The sequence below is a fragment of the Canis lupus genome, chromosome X (assembly GCF_011100685.1).
Source record: "Canis lupus familiaris isolate Mischka breed German Shepherd chromosome X, alternate assembly UU_Cfam_GSD_1.0, whole genome shotgun sequence".
NCBI classification, from domain to species: domain Eukaryota; kingdom Metazoa; phylum Chordata; class Mammalia; order Carnivora; family Canidae; genus Canis; species Canis lupus.
The window spans coordinates 1,701,740-1,707,739 of record NC_049260.1 but is presented as its reverse complement, the minus strand read 5'-3'; positions in this window follow the sequence as shown (position 1 = coordinate 1,707,739).

The window sequence follows — 6,000 nt, the reverse complement described above, 5'->3', positions numbered from 1 at the left end:
CGTCAGCATCTCACCATGATCCAGCACTGAACTGCCAGGTTCCCCATCCTTCATCCCCAGAACAGGCTTTTGAACAGGCCCTGTATCTGCCAGATTGAATGGAATGGGGACATCTGGAAGTTTCTTACACGCTACTAACAATATTAACTAGTCTTCACTGAGGATCTCGAGCCAGGCCCCAGGCTCTAGACATTTCCCACTAAAGTCTGCAATCCTCCAGATCACCTGGAGACTCCCATTAGCCACTTGGCCACCAGTCCAAGTTGAGGGAGAGGAAGGAACCAGTTTTCAGTCAAACCCCGAGGAAGAGACAGAGCTGGGCTTGGAACCCCAGTGTGTGGGCCACAGAAGTCCACTTTACACAACCGTGGGCTATGTCTGTTCTAGTGAATGATGACTATCAGCCTGAAGATCTCCTGTGGTTCCCAGCATGTGGGAAAAACACAAACGGCAGCAACAACATGGTGGCCGTCTAGCCCATGGACTCTGAAGGCACAGTCTCACCTGGCTACTAAACATGGGACCCGTTGCCACCCATGACTGAGATAATTGAGAGGCATGTCAACCACAGATAGTCATGAAAAACTTTCTAAATCTGGATTTTACAACTATCTGCCTGTCTATGTACCTATCCATCCATCCATCCATCCATCCTTTCTCATCCATCCATCCATCCTTTCTTATCTATCCATCCATCCATTCTTCCATCCATCCATCCATCCATCCATCCATCCTTCTATCCAACCATCCTTTCTTATCCATCCATCCATCTATCCATCCATCCTTTCTTATCCATCCATCCATCCATCCATCCTTCTATCCATCCATCCTTTCTTATCCATCCATCCATCTATCCATCCATGCATCTATCCATCCATCCATCCATCCATCCATCCCTCCATCCATCCATCTATCCATCCATCCATTCATCCATCCATCCTTATCCATCCATCTATCCATTCATGCAGCCATCCTAATCTATCTGTCTAGCTATCTGCCAAAACACCTAAACTATAAGACAAAACTAAATTTTCTTAAGTTTAAAATATTCCCCTTCTTTTATTCTTATTTTTTTATTTTTAAAAAGATGTCATTTATTTATTCATGAGAGACACACAGAGAGAGGGGCAGAGACATAGGCAGAGGGAGAAACAGGCTCCATGCAGGGAGCCGGATGCAGGACTTGATCCCAGGACCCCTGGGATCATAACCTGGGCCAAATGCAGATGCCCAACCACTGAGCCACCCAGGTGTCCCAATTCCCTTTCTTGAAAAAAAAAGTGGAGATTTTTTTTAGATAAAGAGGAAGGTTGATCTTTTTCCAAAAAGTATAAGTAATAAGATTCTCCTGCTCTCCTTCCATATCCTTGACGCTTCTTTTTTCCCATTTTTTCTGGCCCTTCTGAATAGGCCGAGCTTCGGGTCCTTGGTTTCTCTCATCTCATGGCCGCGTAGCCATATACCTAGGACAGGTTCATTGTCAACATGATGGGAGGGAGCACAGTGTCGACTGTGATAATCCTATTTGTTCAGAGATGTCCTGGGGAAGCAGTCTGTGTTGCTGTGGACTCTAGACTCATATTACAAGAAGGTTCAGGTCATGAATTGCCAGCATTGATCCTCTTGAGGATAGACACTACAGAGAAAAATAAAAACCTGAGCTATTTAGTATATTCATCTTAAAAGCAAAAGCAAAACCAAGGTATCCTCAATACTTACAAAAAGAAATAAATTGAATTATTTTTTAAAAAACCAGCTTCAGGTCTCATCTCATTTAATTGTTAAGTGTTGGTTTACTCATCTGCCTTAGGTCTGATTTCTGACTAACTGACCACAAGAAAAAGTGTTCCCAACAAGCCTATTGTATGAACGATATTTGGAGCAGAAGAAAGCAAGCCATGTGGGATCTCAAGCCAAGTTGTGCAGAAGGAAACCTCCACTTGAACCTACAGGGGACTCCGGAGGCTAAGTGTGCATCAGGGTCAGTTTGTACCACCTCTCTGGAGGTGACAGGGTGGGGAGAGAGGGTGGTTCCAGGAAACCAAGGTCTGCTTTCTGCAGAGGGTCTCGTGTGGGAGAAGCACGGCACATGTATAACCACGGAGGGTGCACGGAACCAACGAAAGGGACCTTCCTGCATGCTGAGGCATCGCTGAATATTTCCAGTACACCACCTTCTCTGTCACCCCAATTCAGTCTTCCATGGAGGAGCCGGTGCTCTTCCTTCTACAGCCAATCCTGAAATCTATGGAAGTGTTCCTCTCGAAGACACAGGTCATTTCCCCTGGACTGAATTCCTCCTTCTGTGTCTCTTGCTTTCTTCTGACCTTCTTATGAGCTCTAATGCTCCAGGTGTGGTCCAGGACCAGCAGCATCGGCATCACCTGGTCTGAAATGTGGACCCTCGGGCTCCAACCCAGACGTGCCCCATCAGAGTCGGCATTTCCACAAGATCTTCAGGGATTGCCCGAGGTTTGAAACGCATGGTCCTCGGGGCATCCATCCATTCTGGGCATTTCCTCATGGCTAATCCTGAGTCTCTGGGGGGAAGGTCTATTCTGTATGACTCAAAGATGATACTCCAGCACTTGGCTTATTTTTGTACATTCACACTAGGATTTATGTATTTTGAACACAGTTTGCAGTTGTTTTAACTTGGCATCTTGAGTGTCATAAGCATAGTGATTTTCTTCTAGTTAATTAATGTTCTATTGTCAGGAACCCACTCCCCAGTGGTTAGATATATCTCAGGTCTACCCTGGAATCCATTTTTCTGGTATGTTTTCCATGCAAGCTGAAATTTCAGGTTCTTTCCAGTTTGTGAATTATACCAATCCGCCCTTCCATAAAGGTTTGGCCAGTGCCCTCAAGGTCAGTCCCTAAATGAAGGACTGTGAGTACATGAACAGGTCGCTTATCCCACATGTCGCTTCCCCCACGGTACCTCACATACATGTGGCTTTCAGACCCGCCACACAGCCTTGTGCTACTGACCACCTAGATTCATTCTTGAAGAAGCTCAAATGGCATTGGCTCTGCAGGCCCAAGGCACCCCACTTTGTGACCATCAAGGTAGAGAGTAGAATCTGACACCTTAGAAACTCAATTGGTCCACCATCAGGCTGGAAACAGCAGGAAATGGAAATCCTGACTGTTTCCTGAGATCGTAAGGTTAAAAAAAAAAAGTGTTCCCATGCCAAGCAAGAGCGACATGTGTGCACTTAAAAATGGCGATTAAGCCATTGACTGATTCAGACCCTCTTTGACGGTGATGACCGGAAGAATAGTTACCCCTCATCTGATGTTCAGAGGGATGAGAAATTCTGATGACTGACTCTCTCGCTGGCATTTCCACATGCTGGGCGTGAATTTTTCATGTGCCCCAAATTGTCCCCAGAACCACAGATGGGAAGCTTGAAGAGATAGCTTGACGGCCCTTGCTGACTCTGGCTCTGATGCACACCACAAGCTTGACGGGTCTTTAATAACAACTAGAGAGAGAAGAGGGGAGCCTTCTGCACACCAGATGGGCACAGACTTCAGCCATCATGTGTTTGAACGAAGCAACCCAAGCGGTCCAGGGGATTCAGTGACATGGCCTGCAGACCGTACAACACTCTCGATCACTAGCAGTTTACCCGAAACCCAGACACGTGACACCTGGCATCACAAAGGGGTGAAAATCATCTGCATGTTTCACATGCATAGAAATGAGGATGCCAGAATTTGGCCACATACCCAGGAAAGAAAATCCTATCAATGGGACTGCATTTTGGGGTAAAACTTGCCTTTATTGGGTATAGAAATGTCTTCCTTCTTTGAATGGCGATTTCAGATCCTTGGCGAGTTCTTGGATTCACCCCGTTCTTACATGGCCCTTGTTGCTGGGCTCTGAGTTGGCTGTGGCTTGTGGGGTCACAATGCAACAGCGTCTATCTGCCATGAATGGGGAAGGACTAGCTGGTGGAGAAACGGAGTCTCCCTGGAAGGATTGGCTTAGGACAGAGGAGATCATGGGGAAAGGCACACATCATTGTGTTCTGGTTTCTTCTACTATTAAGGACTCTCTTTTCTGGGAGGGTGGCACCTACTCTCCCTCCCTTCCCTGCCCCTCCCTCTTTCTCCACACTCATTAAAGATTTACAGTCTTAGAATGTTATTCCAACTTCTCATACCGACCCCACTTCCTGCCCACACATACAGTCATTAATTGTGGAAAATGTGTCTGTAACTGAAATATTTACTGGCAGTCCCAGAGAGCCACGCAGATTTCTTATAAACTCTCGAACTTCAGCTCATTTTCTCCAGGTTGCCTTGTCTCTAAGTAGAAGCACGAGTGCCCGTGACTCCATGAGTGTGCAAGTCCTCGCATGCTCCGTTGCTCCACGGTATTTATTCGCTGCATCTAGTTGAAACTTTCCTACTCAAAGCGTAAACACCAGGCTCTTTCAGACAGATCATGGGGATGGCAGGCTTCGACACGCAGGGTGCCGTCAGGCCGGCTCAGAGGCTGATGCTACAGAAGGGCTTTTGCACGGCAGTGATTCAGGGTAGCTGCACAGATGCAGCTGGAAGGCAGAAGGCCACCTTGGAACAAAAGTCCCTTCAGGGATTAGCGAGCTGACAAACAGTGGGAAGGGGTGTTGGCACGTGGAGTGAGCCAACAGGCAGTGAAGCATTCGCTTGGCATGGCCACAACATCATGCTGGTTGGCAAAACTCGGCGCTCCCGTAGCAAACCCGGAGGGACCGTACACTAAAAACGTTGCCACAAGGAGCCACAAGGAGAAACAAATCTATCCATGGGAGCGATGTCTATGGGCAGGACTGACGCTGTCAACCTCCCGTGTTTGCCAAATGGACTTGGCCATGAACAGTAGTCTTGCAATTGGATCTGTAATTCATCTCAGCGTTTGACCGTGTTACAGAAGGCGGCTCCAAGTGACAGGAGCAGTTTCCTTTTCAGCACAAATAGTCTGATTACAAAGAGATCACACTGGCCTTCTGCCCTATGTGCACTGTGAGGTTGATGGCGAAGGCCATGGGCATTATCTAAAGACCTTGTTGAATGGCTGTTGCCAAACAGATCGATAAATACAGGGAACAAATAGAAGGTTGCCATGGGGGGATGGGCGAAATGGTGAAGGGGAGCAGGATGCATGGACTGAATTATATTGTGGAATGGATAAGTCACGGGGATGCAAGGCCCAGCACAGGGAACACAGTCAATGATATTACAACAGTGCTGTAGGGTGACAGATGGCCGCTACGCTTCTGGTAGTCTTATTGAGTAAGACTTGTTGAATCACTATGTTCGACACCTGATACTAATGTAACAATGTGTGTCAACTATACACCAATTAAAACAAAACAAAACAAAACAAACAAACAAATATATATATATATATATATATATATATATATATATATATATATCTTGCGATTCAGTCATGTAATATGACATGAAAATCTTTAATTGGTTCCCTATTTGCAAAGGATATGTTTGGAAGCCCTTGACGCTGGGGGCTGTTCCGTGTCCTGGCCCCCAGGTTATGTTTTCAAATTCACTCTGAGCTGCCTAACTGCCCCCTCACTTCCCTATGCATCCTGACATTGTCACCATGTTCCAACAACACATGCATCTTCATCAACTGTGGAGCTCACATAGTTCTCTGCCTGGAAACTTCTCGCCTAATTTCTTTGTCTTGTGAGTTCTAGTTTGTTCTCTGAGGTCTGGGGCAACTGTGACCTCTTATACTAACACCCTATAGCACCCCCTTTCTGGGGATCCCCTTATGGATTTTCCCTATCTACGTGAACTACTTAAAGGGTTCACATTTTCATTCACCTCCATGTTTCCAATACTTAGTCGATTTCCTTAGCATAGCACTGTGTGTATTTCATGGCAACCTCGACTCTACCCACATTTTTTTGTCTTCATACCTGGGCCAGGTATGAAGGACATGTCACAGATGTTGCTGTCAAGCTCTGCGAGCCAGGA